At 34.4% G+C, this 22,294-nt stretch overlaps 2 pseudogenes across 1 annotated transcript; both read left to right on the top strand.

The window, feature by feature from the left end:
• Positions 1 to 1,064: 1,064 nt before the first annotated feature.
• LOC146926796 (disease resistance protein RPP2A-like) lies at positions 1,065 to 10,715 on the top strand (annotated as a pseudogene). The gene is made up of 8 exons (XR_015005518.1): positions 1,065 to 1,962; positions 3,013 to 4,060; positions 4,335 to 4,789; positions 6,375 to 7,479; positions 7,687 to 7,962; positions 8,723 to 9,514; positions 9,865 to 10,515; positions 10,628 to 10,715. The product of XR_015005518.1 is annotated as a disease resistance protein RPP2A-like (transcript).
• Positions 10,716 to 15,443: 4,728 nt separating this feature from the next.
• On the top strand, positions 15,444 to 18,143 carry LOC146926795 (disease resistance-like protein DSC1; annotated as a pseudogene).
• The last annotated feature ends 4,151 nt before the right edge of the window (positions 18,144 to 22,294 follow it).

Raw genomic sequence — 22,294 nt, 5'->3', positions numbered from 1 at the left:
AAAAAATGTTTCTGCCTATGATCATCCACAAGTGTAGTAAACTAACAAGGGTCCTTAAATGGGTCCAATGTCTACATATAATTTATTTACAATTTTTTTTAAAAAAAAAAAAATTAAGAACTCGATGACTCCAATGATAAAATAAAGAGTCCTTAAATAGATTCACTAACATGTACTTTAATATATTTATTTAGAAAATAAATAAAATGTAATTGAAAAAAGCAAGAATAACATGAGTTTTAGATAATGGGAGCAACATTTGTCTTTTTTTCTTCTTTCTGTTTTAATTAGGGGTGTTCGTGGTGCTGTTTGATTTGGTCTTGAGTATAAAAGTCATCCAAACCGCGAGATAAAAAAGCATGCGGTTTGGTTTTGTTTGGTTGATTTTTAAAAAGTCATCCAAACCAAACCAAACCAAACCAATGCGGTTTGGATTGGTTCGGTTTGTGCGGTTTATCGCGAGATAAAAAAATATTACATTAACTCTAATATTGCTAACTTGTTACAAAATAAATATAGGACATTTTATTTTGCTGTTTATATGATAAAATATTATAGGTAAAACTTATATCAAAATAGGTAAAGTTAAGAAGAAACATAAGCATGAAACAAATTATTGGGAAGTAAAGGAAACAAATTCATCATGGGAAATGAATTGAAAGAGATGGAAAGGAATTAGAATCGAACTTGATGGTGCAACAATGGAAAAATCGAATCAAAAGAGATTATTCTTGAGCTATGTAAATGGGCTAGTACATTTTTAAGTAATAATCATTATTCTTGCGGTTTGGTTTGGTTTGGTTGCTGAGATGCAAACCACAAACCGAACCGAACCGCGCGGTTTAGTGCAAAAGTCATCCGAATTCATCCGAACCAAGTGCGGTTTTTTGCGGTTTCGGTTTGAATTGGTTTGGTTTGCGGTTTTTCTATTGGGTTGGTTCGGTTTTTAACACCCCTAGTTTTAATTGTAAGACTCGTTAGTTATATAATTGCAAACTAATGGATACATATTTTCTTCTTCCTCTCACGATGGTCATTAGTGCACGCGGAAAGGTGAGAAAGCACCATCTTTATCATAAGGATAATTATGCATTTATCAAATATACATTTTTTTTTCCTTTCATTTTTTCATTCATTTCAAACAACCTACAAATCATCTTACTCTCCTTTCATTTTTCTATTCACTTTTTTTCCTTTATCATTTTTTCCTTTTGCTTTTTTTATTTTCAGATCCAAGCATAGCATCAGGGTACTTTATGAGACGACTTTGACTTATAAAGCAAGCAAGCAGTACTTTGATACAGAGACTTTTGCCTCATCATTTCACTTCATTTCTTCTTCTGCAATTTCATATTCACTTATCACTTTGAAGAAATTTTCATCATCAAATCCGTCCATGTCTTCTTTCACCAATTCCTCCTCTGAAATCCAACAGGAATCTGAGTCCATATTTATTACTACTAATCCAAAGAACAAAAGCTTCGGTGTTTACTTGAGTTTCTGCAACCAAGATGCTACTTCTTTTGTTTTGCATCTTTACACGGCTCTTGCTTCAGAAACTGGAGCTGCTGTTTTCTTCAACGGCCACAAGAGGTTTGAAAGTGGAAATGAGGTAATAACAGTCTCAGAATCAGGACTGAATGTAATTGGAGACTGCAAAATTGCTTTAATAGTATTTTCAACAAATTATGCTAAATCAAGATCGTGTCTTCAAGAATTGGAGAAAATAACTGAATGTTGCCGAACAAATCCTGGTCTTATGGTTCTGCCTGTGTTCTATGATGGCGTCCATCTCTCGAGCGGAACATGGATGAATGATATGTTTGGAGAGGATTTTCATGATTTTCTTGGTAGAATCGCAATGAAGGCGGAAACCTCCAAAGAGGAAGACAAGTTCATGAGTTGGGTAGCAGCAATCAGCAAAGTTCCCGTATTTCCAGGACATCTCGTTGACAAATTATGGTAATTATTAAGATTTTCTTAAATTAATGTTCATTTTAAAGAGGTTTATAATCATGTGAGCTCAGCTCAGTTGATAGTGATATTGCATATTATATGTCGGGACTGGAGTTCGAACCCGAACACTCCACTTCTTCACATTTAAAATGTGTGAGCTCTAGCCACTAGGTTACTTGACAAAAAAAAAAGGGTTAATAGTGCTTTACCCATGTAATATGCGCCATATTCGGTTTTCCACCATGAATTTTTTTATTTTAAGTTTTCGTCCTTGTAATTTGAAGATTTCTGGTTTTGGACCTTCATGAATTTTGACCGTACAAAATCGATGATATGACATGGGGTAAACCAAAATTTGTTCAAATTAAGAGGGGGTAAACCGAAATTTGCTCAAATGACAGGGGTAAACCGAATTTTTGCTCAAATCACAGGGGGCGAAATTTGTTATGAAGATCCAAAACAAAAAAATCTTCAGATTACAAAGACGAAAACCAAAAAAATAAAAATATTACAGAGTGGAAAACGGAAAATGACTACAGGGGTAAAGCATTATTAACCCTTTTAAATATCTAACAAGGAGATGACTGATTGATGTAGTGAATATTATGAAAACAATGGTTTGGCATTTTAATTTATTTTTAAAACTGGTAGATCTGTTTTCAAAAGTTGTAAAAGAAGATAATTAGGAAAGTAATATCTTATGCTTTAGTAGTTGACGTGAAAAAGAAATGGGGATCTTAAGTTTTTCTTTTAAGAGGTGATTTTAAAGATAAAATTTGCATGATTAGAAATGGGGAGTAAACACCTTTCTATTATAATCCATTTGGCATCTGTTTGTAAGGTAATGGTTCAACATTGAACCAACCAATTTATGTTTAGAATAACCCCTCCCGCTCCTCAGACCAACCAAACAGAGTCTAAGGCACGTTGAGATTAAAGTTCCTTTTAATACCGTTGTGATTTAAATTTGCAGATCTCACCTTACTACTCCTTTCCTTGACTCATGCATGTGTTGGAAATCACTTATGCATTTCATCTTTTGTGCTTTTCATCCAGGAATGAAAGTGCATATATTAGCCACGCGGTTGATCTTGTTGCTCATTATGTGCTAAACACGATAGACTCATTTGGTGGTTTATATACAGAGAGCATAATATCTCGTGCGCAAGATGTGATTCAACTATTGAAACAGACAGAATATCCTCTCCTACTAGGGATATGGGGGATGGCAGGGATCGGTAAAACACAACTTGCAAGAACCGTTTATAATCAAATTGGTCTCTATTTTGAGGATAAGAGCTTCGTCAAAGTCAACAGAATATCCTCTTCTACTGGTCAAGTTCCTTTACAAGAGATGCTTCTTTTTGATACCGACAAAGAAACTGAATTACAGATACTTCCAATTGAATCTGGAAAAGTCAGTTTAAAAGAAAGACTAAAACATAAAAGGGTACTTCTTATACTTGACGGTGTTGATACATTGGACCAGCTAAAGGCTTTGTGCGGAAATCGGGATTGGTTTGCTGCGGGTAGTAAAATAATCATCACGGTACGAGATAGAAATATACTCGAGGAGCATGGAGTTGATCATATATATAGAGTAAAAGAACTGGACGAAAGTGAATCACTTGAGGTTTTTAATTGGGATGCATTCATCCAAGAAACATGTCCTGCAAAAGATTTTGTTGAACTTTCTAGAGAGGTAGTTTCTTATTCTGGGGGATTGCCTCTTGCTCTTAAATCCCTTGGGAGGTTTTTACATGGAAAGAAAGTACTTGAGTGGAATAGTGTGTTGAAGAGTCTTGAAAGATTTTCCTTTCCAGATCAAGAAGTACTAGAAGCTCTAGAAAAGAGTTTTAGTGATTTGAGTTATAACGGGAAACAAATATTCTTTGATATAGCATATTTCTTTCATGGGATGGACCAAAATGATGCATTCCAAATGTTTAATGGGTCAATACAAAGTGCAGCTCTTCAAATACCTGTCCTTGAAGACAAAAGCCTTGTAACCATTAATGAAAATAACAAACTTGAAATGCATGTTCTGCTGCGAGCCGCTGCAAGAGATATCATTAAGAGGGAGTCAAGTAATAAGACTAATCAGGTATTCTGTGTCTATATATATGATTTTGAGGCTATCTCTGTCAGTGCCAAAATACATAACAAACATGAAATGCATGTATCACCAATGTATGGTATTTTGGTTCCAATATATATAACAGCTAAGCAAGCAAAGTTTATGATGCTTATGACTGTGAATTGAAAATATATAACGATATAAATTTTGGTAATCTTATAGTTTATGATGTATCCATGGAATTAAGAATTTCAGCAACCATATATTTAAGCTGTGATTTTTTTTTTTTTTGTTATTTCAGCCAAAGATGTACGATGTGTTCTTGAGTTTCAGAGGGGATGACAGTCGTGCAAAGTTCATGTCACATCTCTATTCCTCTCTTCAAAATGCAGGGATTTATGTTTTCAGAGATGATGAAGAGATTCAACGAGGTGATCAAATCTCAATATCATTGTTGCGAGCAATTGGACGGTCTAGAATTTCTATCGTTGTTTTGACTACAAATTATGCTAATTCAAGATGGTGTATGCTAGAGTTGGACAAGATCATGGAAATCGGCAGAATGAAGGGTCTGGTAGTTGTGCCAGTGTTCTATGAGGTAGATCCCTCAGAAGTACGTCATCAGGAAGGTCGGTTTGGAAATGCTTTTAAAGAGCTGATATCGACAGTCTCAGTGGATGAATCCACAAAGAGTAATTGGAGAAGAGAACTCTTTGATATTGGTGGCATAGCAGGGTTTGTACTCATAGATTCCAGGTTTTTTTTTTATTTTTTTTCTCGCAATTTTGTTTAGGCCGCTTTCAAATTCTTAAGCTTTGGTTTGTGGTGCAATAATATCTCATGTCCATTTTAAAAGTCACTTTCTTATAAAAATTATCATTTAAAAAAAAAAATTGAAGATGCTTATTTAAGTTTTCGAAAATAATTAAGAAATCGAAATTTAATTGCAATGAAAAGTTATTTTGAATAATGTTAATTTTTAAATAGAAATATTATGATTCTAATAAGTATGGAAATGATGAAAAAATGCTAAAAATGTTTTCTTCAAGAGTGTAAATACATACATGTTCAGAACATTGCCAAGTAAACATATAAATTTCTAATATTTAACTTTTGCTTTCCATAAACATCTTTAAAAGAGTATTAATTTTTTAATCTAATATCTATTGTTTTCCCTACTATTATACATTTCTCAGATAGGTTAGTGTTCCTTAATCTTCCTTTCACATTTCTAAAATTGTTGATGCAATGAGTTATTTGTAGAATTGATGACTCATTACCTTCTACTCCTTTATTGTATTTTACCTTATACCCTTTTGTTGTTTACGTTTCTTTAGTGTAAGGTTTTGCATACCAAATGTGATGATGTTAGAGGTGGAATTTTAACTGAATCACTCACGAAATAGCAGGTTTATGCTACAGCTAAATTATGTAGGAGTAGCAGTGGCTTAGTATTATTCCTCTATTATTTCACAACTAATTATATCGGAACATGCACGTGAGTTTATAGACTTATAGTGACTCTTGGATTATCAGTAATAAATTATTTACAGAGAATCTTAGAAAGAATTTAGCAAATCTTTCTTAAAATGATTTTATGTTAGTTACACACTGACGAACAATCTATTTATAGATTGACCTAATAATCTCTAGAAGGATCTAGCTAACTGACAACTTGTTACGAGTCTCACATTGGAAGTGGGATGGCCTGAACAAGTGTTATAACTGGGACTCACATCACTAGTCGGTTTTGTGGGTTGTGTTAGGCCCAACCGCAAATTCTAACATGTATCTAGAGTCAATTGAAAGACAACCCTACACCGTGTTTATCTGGTGGACCCACTGTCTTCCAGTGAGTAACTTTTCTAGGAAAACCGTGATTCATCTCCGTTTTGCCCCTCCTCTGTTGCTGTGACACATTCTGGCACTCGTTTCAACAATTTTCTGGTCAGATCCGCCACTGTCACTGTTGTAACCACTTTTTCCGGCGTCATTTCTTGTGGTTGACCACCACCATCAGCCAATCCCCCGAAGCTCGCCGTCAACCGCCGTGTCACGAACTCACACACACTGGTATCTTCACACTTCAGTAGGTATTTACAGTTAGCTGTAACAATATGAAAACAATTATGTGGGTTTTAATTTAGTGTGGTAAGGCCTATAGTAATGATACTAATGTGAGGATAAACTATTCATTCAATACATTACAATTATTTCTTATAACATTATGCACATATATTTGCATATAATTATCGATTTTCTTTTGATAGAAGCCTATGTTGAAGAATGCTTACATACATACAAATTGATTGTGCAACTTATCACGGTTCGTATTTTATAGGAATGAAAGTGCTGATATCAAGAATATTGTCGAGCATGTTACTCGATTGCTAGATAGGACAGAGCTATTCGTTGCTGAACATCCAGTAGGAGTAGAACATCGTGTGCAGGCTGTAACTAAGCTATTGAACATCCAAAATTCAGAAGATGTTTTACTTCTAGGAATTTGGGGTATGGGGGGTATGGGTAAAACAACCATTGCCAAAGCTATTTATAATCAAATTGGGAGCAAATTTGAGGGTAGAAGCTTCCTTCTGAATATAAGGGAGTTTTGGGAAACAGATACTAATCAAGTTTCACTACAGCAACAGGTGCTTGGTGATGTTTACAAAACAACAAAATTCAAGATACGTGACATAGAATCAGGGAAAAACATATTGAAGCAAAGACTTTCCCAGAAAAAGGTACTTTTTGTGCTTGATGATGTGAACGAACTGGATCAACTAAAGGCTTTGTGTGGAAGTCGTGAATGGTTTGGTCCAGGGAGTAGAATAATCATTACAACAAGAGATATTCATATTCTGAGATCTTGTAGAGTTGATCAGGTGTATGAAATAGAAGAAATGGACAAAACTGAATCTCTTGAGCTTTTTAGTTGGCACGCATTCAACCAAGCAAGTCCGGTAAAAGATTTCGCTACACATTCAGCAGATGTGATTGCTTATTCAGGGAGATTGCCACTCGCACTTGAAGTTCTTGGGTCCTATTTGTCTGACCGTGAAATAACAGAGTGGCAGAAAGTTTTGGAGAAGCTCAGATGTATTCCCCATAATCAAGTACAGAAGAAATTAAAAGTAAGCTTCGATGGCTTAAAAGATGTTACAGAGAAACAAATTTTCCTTGATATAGCTTGTTTCTTTATTGGGATGGACCAAAATGATGCAATACAAATATTAAATGGTTGTGGATTTTTTGCTGATATCGGAATGAAAGTCCTTGTAGAACGAAGCCTTGTAACTGTTGACAATAAGAACAAACTTAGAATGCATGATTTGTTGAGAGACATGGGAAGACAGATAATCTACGAGGAGTCACCATTTGATTCTGAGAAACGCAGTAGGTTGTGGCGCCGTGAGGAAGTGTTTGATATATTATCAAAGCATAAGGTAAGAGTTAAACATTGGTGAATAAATTATTAACATTAATTTCTTAATTACCACATAAAATATGAAAATTAGTTTCATTCATGATTGTTTTAGATTTTGCTAAGTATTTGGGTTTCAAATGTCAGAATTATAGACTACGTAACAAGTATTTTGGCTACTAGGTATCCAAGCTATTCGTTTACCATATCCATAATTTATTAATTTCAGGGAACAGAAGATGTCAAGGGTCTGGCTTTGGAGTTTCCAAGAAAAAATACAGTTGATCTAAATACAAAAGCATTTAAGAAGATGAATAAACTCAGATTGCTTCAACTTGCTGGGGTACAACTTAATGGAGACTTTAAACATCTTTCTAGAGAACTTAGGTGGTTGTACTGGAATGGATTTCCCTCAACTTACACTCCTGCAGAATTTCAACAAGGAAATCTAGTTGCCATCGAATTAAAATATAGTAATCTCAAACAAATATGGAAGAAGAGTCAGGTATAAATTCTGTTTAATATTGTTGAAAATATATTATGATCTTTGTACTTATTTGTATATATTATGATCTTTGTACTTATTTGTATTAGCCTAGTGGCTAGATGCACACACATTATGTGTGGAGAAGTGGGAAACCCAGGGTTCGAACCCCGGCCCCTGCGTATAATGTCCCTGGTAGCTACCAACTGAGCTACACTTACAGAACGTATTTATTTGTGTTTATTGTATAGTCATATTATATCATGTAAATATGGACAGTATATCGTATTTTTTTTTATAGGCATGAGCCTATATAAAATAGAATCCTCTGTGTGGTTCCAACACACAGTTTCACCATTTGTCTTTCATTTTCTCTCATTAAACAAATGTTTTGTTCATGTTTGTCATATTGATTTCTTTCTCGGTCTTTATAATATTGCGAATGATTTTAATGAAAGACTTACCAGAATTGAAGTTCCGAAGCATCGAGTTTAGTGTATCAATTTGAGTTGAGAAATAGTGAAAACTCTTCCTCCCAATTTCCTCTCACTGCGGTACTTTGTGTCAGTGATTTTTGTGTTTATTTAAAATATCTCCCACTGATATTGTGTGTAAAATATAGTAGGCATGATATTTTAACTGCAAAAAATCAACACTAAACAAAAAAGTGATTGATACATCCCATAGTCAAGGTTTAGTGGTAAATAGTGATTTTTCCGAATTCCATTCTTTTTTTTTTATAAGCTTGCCTAACTATTCTTGTGGTGTTATTTTGTTGCAGCTGCTAGAGAATTTAAAAATTCTTAATCGTAGTCATTCTTTGGATTTGACTGCAACCCCCGATTTTTCATACTTGCCAAATCTTTAAAAGCTGATACTCAAAGATTGTCCAAGTTTGTCAGCGGTCTCCCATAGCATTGGATCTCTCCATAAACTTCTTCTTATAAATTTGACGGACTGCACAAGTCTTATGACACTTCCAAGAAGCATCTATAAATTAAAAGCTCTAGAAACTTTGATTCTTTCAGGATGTTCCATGATTGACAAATTGGAAGAGGACTTGGAACAGATGGAATCTCTGACAACCTTGATTGCGGATAAGACTGCTATAACAAAAGTCCCCTTTTCAATAGTAAGGTCAAAAAGCATTGGATATATTTCTTTATGCGGCTTTGAAGGATTTTCACGTGATGTATTTCCTTCTCTAATTTTGTCTTGGATGTCACCATCAAATAATGTGATATCCATAGTTCAAAGATCCCCGTCCACATTATCTCTTGGTGCTTTCAAGGACCTTCTAAAGCTTCGAAGTGTTCATGTGGAGTGTGGCTCAAAGCTACAACTAAGTCGAGATGTAGCAAGAATTTTGGATGTATTAAAAGCCATAAATTGTCAGAAAATGGAAGAAAGTGCAACTACATCACAACTCTCTACTATGTATCCTTCTCGTTTAGTTGATGATTGCCTTGGTCAAGATCACACTTCAGGGTCAAATATTCAATTGAAATCTTTCCTAATTCAAATGGGAACCAAATTCCAAGTCCCTAATATTGCCAAAGACAACATTTTAGAGGTTTGCATACATCTTCTGCGAATCTATTTTTAAAAGTAAACTGAATTTCCTGTGTATGAAATTTATGACTCATTTCGCATTAGTAGTTTATAATCCATGATTAATTCACACATAGTTTAAGTTGAAAATTAAATTACGAGCAAGGTCATTTTTTAAGGGGAAAAAAGACCATTTTACTTATAGTTCTACTTAGATTGGACTATCATATTGGTGAAAAGTAAATTACATAATAACTATATCATTTTATATAACTTACGTAGGGATGATAAAATAAATTACATAATAACTATAATGAAATTTTTTCTTTTGATCCCTAATTATTTCCATTTAAACATTTGACTATTGGACAGACTGCAGATGGGACACTGAATTCGTTTTTGCTCTCCTGTGAGAGCAAATCTGATTGGTTAACCTTCAGTTGCAAAGGTTGTTCTATAATATTTGTTGTCCCAACAACAAAGGGGAGTGACCTGAAGAGTATGATGTTGTCTGTCGTCTATTATTCTTCCCTGGACAACATAACATCAGAAGGTTGTCAAGGTGTACTGATCATAAATTACACAAATACAACCTTTCAACTCTATAAAAGAGATACACTAGCCTCCTTTGACGATGAGGATTGGAACAGCATAACATCAAATCTAGAGCCTGGTAACGAAGTGGAGGTTATAATTATTTTTGGGGAGGGATTCATTGTAGAGAAGACAACAATATATCTCTTTTATGATGAATCAACGAACAAAGAAATGGAACATGGCAGTGCAATAGACGAGGAGGATTTTATTGCTTCTAATCATGACGATACAAATGTTAGTGTTTCTGGTGGTTATAACATTGATGTGCCAGTGGACAATAATGTCAACGGTCTTGGTCAAGATGCAATGGATAAGAGTTATGGTGATGATGCCATGGCAAGAAATAAGAAATGTGCATGCTGCTTCCGGTGGCGGTGATATGCCAGCAGACAAGAATGGTATACTGTTTCTAGTGAAGATGAAAATGTAAGTAATATTACTAACTTGAATGCGGTAGATAAGGATGTTAATGTTTCTTGCGGTAGATAATAGTATAATAATTTTTCCTTAAATAAAAGCTTTTTTCTTTTTATGTTAGGATGCAAACAGGATTTAACATATGAAGCTGTTGGACAAATTGAATTGCTCCACTGTTACAAACAGGATTTAAAAACCACATTTATGGGCTTATTATAGATATCGTGGACTCTTCACCAAGCTTCCTTCCCTTGTTCGTGCTGTTTTGATCTTGCGGCGTTTCTGGTCCAGTCCAGTTGGCATTCCGGTTTGGATCACTTGCCGCCATTTTAAGAAGGGAAAAAGCCCAGAACTTTTTACATGGTAATAACATATCTAGCTTTTGTTATAACATGTGTGTTGATTATTAAGAATCCATAATTATTGTTGAGATTGAGGGGAGATATTTTAAGGTAGGAGATTGAGAGGGGAGAGGAAAGGAGTGGAGGGAAATAGGTATATTTGTTGAGTGAAATGGAATTTGTTTCACAAGCTAAGGAGAGAGATTTTGATTGAGTAAATATTAAAGTTAATACCTTCTCAACCCTTTCCTTCATTTTCTTCAAAGATGTACACTTCAATTTGAATGAGGAAACACTGGGCAGGGCCGCTGGTGGGCATTGGTATTCGGAGCCCTTCTATCTGTGAGTTGAGTCTATTAAAATTTTGATGTGTTAGTTTTCAATAATTTAGAATACAAAAATGAGTATATTGATAAAGGAATTATGTGTGAGTTGAGTCCTAACATCTTTTATGAGAGTGTATCTTGTGGAAACTCAAAACTTGGTTTGAGAATTGAACTTTTGAAGGGAATTAGGATAGGCTCAGATCACTCAATGTTAGGACAATATACTATTTTGAAAAAGAAAAACATCAAACAGTTATAATAAGTTTCATTATATTTATTTTGAAGAAAAATCATTATATGATTATCGACTTAACTTTTGTGTTTTCCTTTTATCATAATGTGATCTATCCTCTCATGTTTGTAAAATGAGTAGATAACTTCTATGCTATTAAGATATGTACTTGGAACTTAAATTTATCCCCGTTTGGATAGTCTTGGTTTACTCTGAAAGTTCTAAACCAATACTGATATATGAGTGAAGCTGCCTAATTCTTATAAATGAGTAGATAACTTCTATTCTATTAAGATTTTTAGTTGTTACTAAAAGAGCTACGCTTGGGCTGGATTAAGGCAGAACACCAAATACTGGTAAATGAGTGAAGTCGTCTAATTCTGAAACACAAATTTGAAACCAAAATACTGTAAAAGATGCTTCTCTGATCAACTTTTTTTGAAGCTTTTAAACTTAAAATACAAAATGCTTTACTTATATAATTTTAACGTGTATACATTTTTAAATTTTTGTTTATATTTTTTATTTTATTTTACCATTGTGTGGCAGAGGAGGTGGTCCATGTACCTGTAGCGGAGGTCCAAATCATACCTGCAAATATGCTGTTGTGCATCACATTGAGTCATTTTCAAGGGTCCTCAAAATATGCCTATCATAAGATCGATTTAGGAACATGTTGAAGTTTCGTAATGAATTGGAAATGTAATCAAACTTATATTTTATATAATTTTGGTTTTATGTCATACTAACTTGCATATTTAACATAATGAAGCGCCTATGGTTGCAGGACTTTGGTTCTCTAAATCTAGTGACCGATACACAGAAAATGAGAGATGTCAATCTTGTAGATGATGTGTCATGTTTACTGCTTCTAACGAACTCGGATGATCTCATTTCATATCTCATCATGTCTAGAGAGGTGGGCATTTAACATAAACAATGTTGAAGTGAAATGACATAGTACCATTTTCGTCGAACATTCTTTCCTTAAATTTGAGACAATCGGTCGATGTTGCAGGTTCAGCTGAAAGGTTCTCAAAGCTCACTCTTACATATACCCAAACTTCCTGTAAAGTTAACATATCGTGGATCAACAATGGCTCCGGTAAGTCTCAAGGGGACAACATTAATGAGCCTGTTGATGTCACATCTATTATCTTTATTAAATTATACCCTCAAATTACTTTGTTGACATTTCATGACTTTTTCGCCATGTAATAAAGATTCTGATGTGACACTATTGCATTTCTACTACAAGCAAATTCTTAGTCTCATTAACCCTTTTTCCCATCAGTGTAACTACTGTTACTATCTCTAACTCTAACCCGTTAAATACCATTATATCCTACCGTTATCATGTCCTTGCGTATCCCATTATATTCTACTGTTATTAAATCTATATGTTGTTTTTCTCCCGTATGATAGTAATTCCTTCAGTTGCAAAGGTTGTTCTATAAAATTTGACGTCCCAACAATGAAGAGGAATAGCTTGAAGAATATGGTGTTGTTCGTCGTCTATCACTCTTCCCTGGACAACATAGCATCAGAAGGTTGCCAAGGTGTGTTGATCATAAATTACACAAAGACAACCATTCACGCTTATAAAAGAGATACACTAACATCTTTTGGCCATGAGGATTGGCAGAGCCTAACATCAAATCTAGAGTTTGGTAACAAAGTGGAAGTTATGGTTATTTTTGGAGAGGAATTAATTGTAGAGAAGACAACATTGTCTCTTTTATATGATAAACCAATCAACAAAGAAATGAAACACTACAATGCTGTAGACAAGGAAGATGTTATTGTTTTTGCGCATGACGATAAGAATGTTCGTGTTTCTGGTGGGGATAATACTGATATGCCTGTGGACACAATGTTACTGGTCGAGAGAAAGATTAAAATATAAGTGAAGATAAGCGTAAACACAAACATGATGTAATGTGTAGAAAAAGAGAGGAGACATGACAACACTGTAATCGGATACACTACAATGGAGGAGTATTTTCAATAGAGTTTATATAAAACTCTAAAGCTCACTTTATACAAGTTGGTTTTGTATGGCTTTGTACCTTAGCATTTTCTTTCATTCTCCATGTGGTAAATGAAAGATTAGATTACTCAAAATCCAAGTTTGCGTTTTGAATATGAGTTAGTTTGAAGTTGTCCATTATTATGATGTATCTACCTTCCCTATGTGTTTACCTTGTTTATTTGTCTAAACTGATTCTTTACTCTGCTCTTTTTCACTTTGCTAGTTTAAATTTTATAATTTTGTGTGTGTGTGTGTGTGTGTGTGTGTGTGTGTGTGTGTATATATATATATATATATATATATATATATATATATATATATATATATTCATTGATATTTGCAGTATTTTTATAAATACTAGTGATTTGGTAAATACTAGTGATTTGTGATAAATTTATTACTTCAACGATTTTCGATAATAACGATTTTTGTAAACTAGGGACGGAGAAAGTGTCATAAGATTCGTGAGTTTAACTTAGTTGGTATAGACAATACATAAAATATGCAAGGTCCTGGTTCGAACTCCGACCACCACCACAAAATATTCATTTGTTTCTATTGCATTAAGCTAATCTACAACCAAAATTCCATCTTTTCTCTAAGTTTTCTTTCTCTTTCACTCGTCGAGGAGGGGTGGTTTTAGGTCATTTTTTGACCTATAATCACCCTTCTGCATCCTTTTTTCTTTTTCTTTCAATCTAAATAAGTGATTACCACATATATCAAGTTTTTTTTTTGTGTTTTTTTCATGATTTCGTCGTCTGAGTGAGGCGTTGTGTTGTTCGTCGTCTTGTGCGACGTTGTTTGATTTCGCGTCTTGTTGCGGTGTTCGTTTGGTTCATATTGAAAGATATTCAATCGATGATTTGGACGCCAACGTTGCAGATCCGGAAGCATGGGTATTCTGGTGATTTAGATTTCATCATATTTTTTTGTAGGCATTTTGCCGTTATATGCTATTAACTTGGATGCTGTGAGTTTGTACGCAGATTCATCCTTTACGTTTTTAGCGATGTTGATTCTGATGTATTCTATCAATTTGAATGAATGAATATCGTTTTGTTTTTATTAAAAAAAAAAAAAAGCTAATCTAAAACCAACTAGAAGAAGCAAATTAAGTCGGCCACCAGCAACAGGTATATGAATTTATGCTATAACCCGTGATTTATGGGTAGCATTGGGTGACATAGGTGATATTGGTCAACTATAATATTACAAGTGATTTTCTTCTCTTCTATAATATTCTCTTTTGAATTGTGATTGACCAATGTCACCAATCACAATATTACTGACCACAATGTCACCCAATGTTTCTTCTCTCTTTTTTTGTTTTGGACTTGAAATAAAACCTTATCAAGAGACATAGTTGTAATTGTTTTTTCAAAGAATTATACTAAATCAAGATGGTGTCTTCAAGAATTGGAGAAAATTACCCAGTGTTGCCAAAGAACCACAGATGGTGTCATTGTTCTGCCTGTGTTCTATGATGGTGTCTATTCATCGGACAAAGGATTGTGGGTCCGACAAGATATCTATGGAGAAGATTTTGTGGACAAAATCTCGATCGAGAAGGAAACTTCTTCTGAAGATGAAGACAAGTTCATGACTTGGGTAGCAGCAATCACTAATGAAGCTTCCAAATATGATGGATTAGATTCTCTACATTGCAGACATGAGTAATGAAACTTGCTTCATTTGAAATTAGATTACTCCTTCTTTATAACATTTTTAATAGTGCCTCATTTGATTAATATTACTATTAGTTTAGTCAGATTTACATTATTTTCACTTAAGCACATATTGGAGAAATGTTATATATATAATCGTCCCTTGTTCATCTATTATACAGGAATGAAAGTGAATATATTAAGAATGTAGTTGAATTTGCTACTCGTGTGATTAGCAAGAAGGGATACCCGTTCAAGGAGAGCATACATTATCGTGTTCAAGATGTGATTAAACTATCGAAGCAATCCAAATCTCCTCTCCTGCTAGGGATATGGGGGATGCCAGGGATTAGTAAATCAACCATTCTCCATGCCATTTACGATCAATTATTGGTCCCTATTTTAAGGACAAGTACATCATCAATAACATCGGGGGAGCTTGGGAACAAGATAATGGTCAAGTTTCTTTACAAGAGAAACTTCTTTGTTATATCGACGGAGAAGATGAAATAAAGATACATACAGTTGAATCAGGAAGAGTAATTTGTTGGATTAATTATTTAATTAATCAATTATGGATTGACAATAATCAATTATTATAAGCTGATGTCATAATATAAATTATGGTCTATTGTGTTAAGCACTAATTATATGATGAATTTGAGTGATTGGGCTTTTGTTACTAAATGGACCGTGATGGGTTGGACCATTTAGATAAGCCCAATGAGAGGTCCCTGCCCTCAGCCGTTTAGCTATTTAAACGTCATCCCATTAGACGGTTAATGATTCTGAATATTGGTGAAAACCTAGAGCTAGACGGAATGAGGGTAGTCACCCTCTCATAGTTGTCGGCGTTGTTTACGGTTATCCTTCATCAATCTAATTCGAAGGTACACAATTTCTTGTTCTTTCTTTGTTATATGATGATATGCTATAATTTTGTATCTAGTGATCCATGGCTAAATCCTAGAAATTTCATCATAATTTTAAAAGAAAGACTTCGACAAAAAGGGTACTTCTTCTACTTGACAATGTTGATAATTTGGAGCAGCTAAATGCTTTGTGTGAAAATCGGGATTGGTTTGGTCCAGGCAGCAAAATAATCATCACAACAAGCAATAGACATCTGCTCGAGGAGCATGGAGTTGACCATATACATAGAGTGAAAGAACTAGATGAAAATGAATCACTTGAGCTTTTTAATCGGAGTGCGTTCAGGAAAGCAACTTCTCACAAAGGTTTTGCAGAACTATCCAAAAACATAGTTGCTTATTGTGGGGGATTGCCTTTAGCTCTTGAACTCCTTGGCAACGATTTGTGTGAAAGGGAAGTACATCAGTGGAAACGTGTGTTAAGGAGCCTCGAAAGATTTTCTTTTCCAAATCAAGACGTACTACAAGTTCTAGGAATGAGTTTTGATAAGTTGAGTGATGAAGAGAAACCCATATTCCTTGATATAGCACAATTCTTTATCGGGATGAACCAAAATGATGTACTCAAAACATTAAATAGGTCAACACATTTCACAACTCTTCAATTAGGTCTCCTTGAAGACATGAGCCTTGTAACCATCGATGAGAATAACACGCTTCAAATGAATGTTCTTCAACAAGCCATGACAAGATATATCATAAGGAGGGAAACAAGTAATAAGACTAATCAGGTGCGTGGTACTATATATGATTTTGAGACTAGTTATGAGTGATGAATCATCCATGTGTGGTTTTTTGGTTCGAAAATGAATGACGGAAAAAGAAGAAAATGAACATCAATAAAATCAGTTTGTTAACATTTAGTTTCATAATTATCACAAGAACCTCGCAGGCTAATTATCACGATTGTAAATTGAAAATTAGTAACAAAATAAATTGTGGTTAACCTCATAGTTGATGATTTATCAATGTCATCAAGAATTTTATCTACCGTATCGAAGCTGAGATCTTAATTTTTACTTTCTTCTGATGTTTCAGCCAAAGATATACGACTTGTTCTTGAGTTTTAGAGGGGAAGACTGCCGTCCAAAGTTCTTGTCACATCTTTATGCTGCTCTTCAAAATGCGGGTATTCATGCTTTCAGAGATGACAACGAGATTCAAAGAGGAGATCAAATCTCAATCTCACTATTGCAAGCAATCGGACGGTCTAGCATGAAAAGAAGAGAAAGAAAGGGACATATGCAAAGTTTTAGCGAGAGAAAGCAATGTTTGCCTGATTTTTGGATAGTAACTTGTGTGTTGACCATTTTTTTTTTTTGTAACTTCTCTATATGTACATACAATTGATTGTGCACCTTGTCATCGGTTCATATTTTATAGGAATGAAAGTGTTGATATCAAGAATATTGTTGAACGCGTCACCCGTTTGCTAGATAGGACAGAGTTATTTGTTGCCGAACATCCGGTGGGTGTAAAATCTCGTGCGGAAGCTGCGACTAAGCTCCTAAACATGAAAAAATCAGAAGATGTTTTAATTCTAGGGATATGGGGGATGGGGGGTATGGGTAAAACAACCATTGCCAAAGCAATTTATAATCAAATTGAGAGCCAATTTGAGGGAAAGAGCTTTCTTCTGAACATTAGGGAAGTTTGGGAGACAGATACTAATCATGTTTTACTACAGCAACAGGTACTTTGTGATGTGTACAAAACAACAACATTCAAGATACGTGACATCGAATCAGGGAAAAATATATTGAAGGAAAGACTTTCCCAAAAGATGGTACTTCTTGTGCTTGATGGTGTGGATGAAATGGACCAACTAGAGGCTATGTGTGGAAGCCGCAAATGGTTTGGTCCCGGGAGCAGAATAATCATCACAACAAGAGATATGCATCTTCTTAAACTGTGTCAAGCTTGTGAAGTGTATAAAATAGAAGAGTTGAGCGAAAGTGAATCTCTTGAGCTCTTCAGTTGGCATGCATTCAAGCAACCAATTCCAACAGAAGATTTTGCTTCACATTCAACAGGGTGGTTGCTTATTCTGGGAGATTGCCACTGGCACTTGAAGTTCTTGGGTGCTTTTTGTCCAACTGTGGGATAACAGACTGGCAGAAAGTATTGGAGAAACTCAAATATATTCATGCGTTTTATGTAACATTTCAGCTTCGGAGACGGCTAAGCACCTCATTCTTCATTGTGGGGTGGCGAATTTGATTTGGTCAAAATCATGAGGTGGTTTGGTTTTAATTTTACGACACCACATAATTTATTTGTACGTTAGGAGTGTTGGAGTGAGCAGGCGAGGTTGAAAAAGTTCCGTAAATGTTTTTGGTTAATTTTTTTTTAAGAAACTAAAATTAATTATATTAAACTTCCCAATCACAAGGAGCGCTAAAGGAACGCCAAATATTTACAAAAGCATAACAACATAAACAAAGTACAAAATGAAAAATGAATCATCAGAATTAACCTATGCCCATGCACAGTAAAGGGTTAAGCTCACCATGGTAATCAAAGGACAAGTTAGGGATCTTTGTCTTTAACCACCAAAACGAGAGAAGCTTAACACTATCAATAAGTTGAAGTCTAACTTGTTTAATGCATGAATGATGTTGGGATCCTGTATATAGACATTGTATGCTGAGGTAGAGTTTTTGGGTGCAAGCTTTTGGAGGGCTGCTGGGTTCAGGCTTGTTGTCTGCTGCGTTGCTTTGTTGTTTTAGTGTTCAAATCTATGGTTTTAATTTCTTCAAGTCTCTCAATCTTCAAATATATGATTTTTCATTTATGCTTGCATATGAATCTTAAATTTAAAGGTTGAACATTTATATGCAAAAGGACGACAAGTGCAAAATTGCAATGAAAAAAAGATAAATTACCAAATTGATATCTAAATTTAATTTAAGAGACCACAAATGTAATTTTGCTTAATATATATCTAAAAAAAATTAAAACATATATAGGATATTTAATTTGTAAATTTGAAATTTTGTATCAGATATATAATCTATCTATATTATGTACATTTATTTGTTTCACGATGTTAATTTAAAATAATCACGGTGCGCCAACGTAATATCAATCACAAAGATATTTGGACATTGAGTTGATTATTCAATGATTTTAAAAAGAAAAAACAACATGGGTGGATTATTTTCCTTTAAAATTCAATGATTTTAAAACAAAAAAAAAATCTGTAGGTTTATTATTTTCCTTAAAAAAAACGTAGGTTGATTATTCAATGATTTTAAAACAAAAAACAACGTGGATGACAATCGTAAATAAGATACTTTTTAAATATTTATTATTATAATTATTAATTAGGTTTTGAACCCCCTAATACATGATCTTGGCAACGCTTGTTTCTCCTAAGTTTATGTTGAAATTTTGAAGAGGATTAATTTTGTCATAGTTAACAACACAGGTTATTAGAACATCTCCAGTGGAGGGTCCTTACTTAACAAGGACCATTTCCCGTTAAGGAACCTTTATTGGAGGAAGAAAAATTTAGTCTTTATTAAGGAATAGACAACTATATAATGATCCTCTCTCTCCTGGACAACTAACGGGTCACACGTTTAAAAGAAGTAATAAAATATGTACTACTTGGTCCCACTTGCAATTTAAAGATGTAAAGTTAGTGGAACCTATTTAAGTACTTTTCATTAATATTTTTTATTAGTGCATTGTCATTGGAGGAGTGAATCATCAACTTCGTCCCTGAATTTGCAAGCATCAGCCAAAATCATCCTCAAATTTTGCGAAATATCAATTTCGTCCCTAAATTTGTAAAATGTCAATCAATTTCGTCCTTCCAATTAACTGGGGTGTTAACGGAGCTGACATGGCCGTTAACCTCTCACATGGACTACCATGTCAGACGCCACACAAGCAGGGACTAATATGGCCGACTGTAACCAACGTTTTCAATGACTAATTAGGCTGATTTGCAGAAAATGTAAAAATGTCATATTCCCCAATGTCTCTCTTCCCCAATGGCTATTTCTTCCCCAAATGTATAAAATTGAAACCCTAATTTTACGATCTTTAATCCACACTCCAAAATTCCCGAAAATTCTTCCAATAATTAGTGGTAACGTTCTTCCCCAATTGAAATAACCTCAAACCCTAATTTTTTGATTGAATCCGAAATCTAAAAATTCCCAAAATTCCATCAAACAAAATTGTTGTAATTGAATCCGAAATGATGGGGGTGGGTGTATGAGCAAAAAATTTTTATCTTCATGTTCAAGTCAAAGGAAAGCAAGAATGAAGTTGTTTGGAGGGTGAGGTTGATGGACAAAGTTGATACTTTAGGAATTGATTAAGTTTTTGATAGTCAGGGTTTGCTTGTTTGAGTTTGTGAACATGCTTCTGAATTGTACTAGACGTGTGTAATGTTGTAATGAAAAGAGGTTGAAGATGAATCTTCATGTAACCTTTCTGTCAAAATATTTACATCAGATTAGTCCTTAAATTTTATGGCTATCCATCAAATCGATCCCTGGTTTATGTTAAAAAACACCAAATCAGTCCTTGAATTATATAACTAACTATCAGTTTGGTCCTTGAAAGACAAGCTTTGTAGAACAAAATACAAAACGCAGAAAACACAACTTGATCTTTGCAGTATTTACAACATTTGCAGCATCAACATTTCCACCATTTACAACATCAACAATTACAACATTTCCACCATTTGTAGCATCAACATTTTATACATTTCCACCATTATCAGCATCAATATTTTTTGCATTTCCACCATTACAAGCATCAACATTTTCTACATTTCCACCATTACCAAATATAGTAACCAACCAGAACAAAAATCATTTTTCTATTTTTTAAACCGAAAACCCTAATAAGACTAATCTAAACAATTAAAAAAAACTGAAAACTTGAAAACAAAATCATTAAAAATGAAAACGAAATCATTAAAACTAAAAACGAAATAATCAAAACTAAAAACGTAAATAAAAAAAACGGCCAAAAAAATGGTGAAAACGAACACGAGGAGAAGGTGAGATGGACGTGAGACTTACCTTAACCAAAGACCGTTTCATTCTTCAAAAACCCATTGTTGATCGCCGGCGATGATGATGATTTTGAAAGGAGAAGGTGATGAAGGTTTTAGCGGGAAAGAGAAAGGTTGGGGACTGTTTTGATGGGTATGACTGAAATCTGAGGGTGGAAGGTAAGGATTAAACAGGGGTAAAAATGGAAAAGCAAAAAAAATTGCATTTGAAATGTGAAAACTGAATTTTTTGCGTTTCCATCAATTTAGTCCTTGTACACGTGGCTTTCTTTTTGACACGTGTACAGGACAACACAACATGCAGGGAACCAGCTCAACATCTGAAATTCTAGCGCACTTGTTTTAATATGTTTTGTCAGATGTTTTAACGTTTGCAATGTTCTGTTCAATGTTCCAACATCACGAAATAAACAGAAATAAAAACAAGAAAATAAATGACAGGAAAGTAAAGAACACAATGAGTTTGTTGACCCAGTTCGGTGACAAACACACCTACTCTGGGGACTACCAAGTCAGGAAGGAAATCCACTAGTGTAGTCCTTATTCAAAAGCTCTCAGCAAACTCCTCGTTTACACTTTATGACCTAGGACCTACCCGTATAGACTTCAACCTTGAAAGTCCTAGATCTGAGATCACATCTCACTATCCTAATGGTCAGTCACAGCCCCTGTGACCTATCAGACCTAAACACAAACACAAAGGTGAAGTTACCTTCAAACACAAACAACTAACACCTTGTTTCACAACTTCGGTGTAGTACACATGAGTATCAAACTCACACAAATAGTCCTAAACAAGTATCACAAACGATACAAGAAAGGCTCACAAAAAGGTTCTAAACTTGCATCACAAACGATACAAGAGTAGAGCACATGTAGACTCAAAACCCTAAAAATCTAAACTTTTTAGTATGACGTCTTGAATAGTTCATTAGGTCTTGAAGTCTTGTATATATACTGAAGCATCTTGAGCCAAATACTTAGTTGGGCTTCAGAACAAAGCAGATCGGTTCAGCTAATCTGCAAAACAGAAATCAGAAACAAATATGGAAAGTCCTAAAATGTCGGAACATCTTTAGGATCGTTCCAACAAATAACAAATATTTCCTAAAATATAAATACTACTTTAGAAATATTCCACAGCTGATTCTGTATAGATATGCGCGTTGCTTGGACAATAAGATAAGGAAATATTGTTTTCTTAAACAATAAAGGGT

Source organism: Medicago sativa, chromosome 4 (assembly GCF_051527215.1).
Source record: "Medicago sativa cultivar Bolivia chromosome 4, Bolivia_mono, whole genome shotgun sequence".
NCBI lineage: Eukaryota > Viridiplantae > Streptophyta > Magnoliopsida > Fabales > Fabaceae > Medicago > Medicago sativa.
Note: the sequence above shows the minus strand (reverse complement) of the source record. Positions and strands in the feature narration are given on the sequence as shown.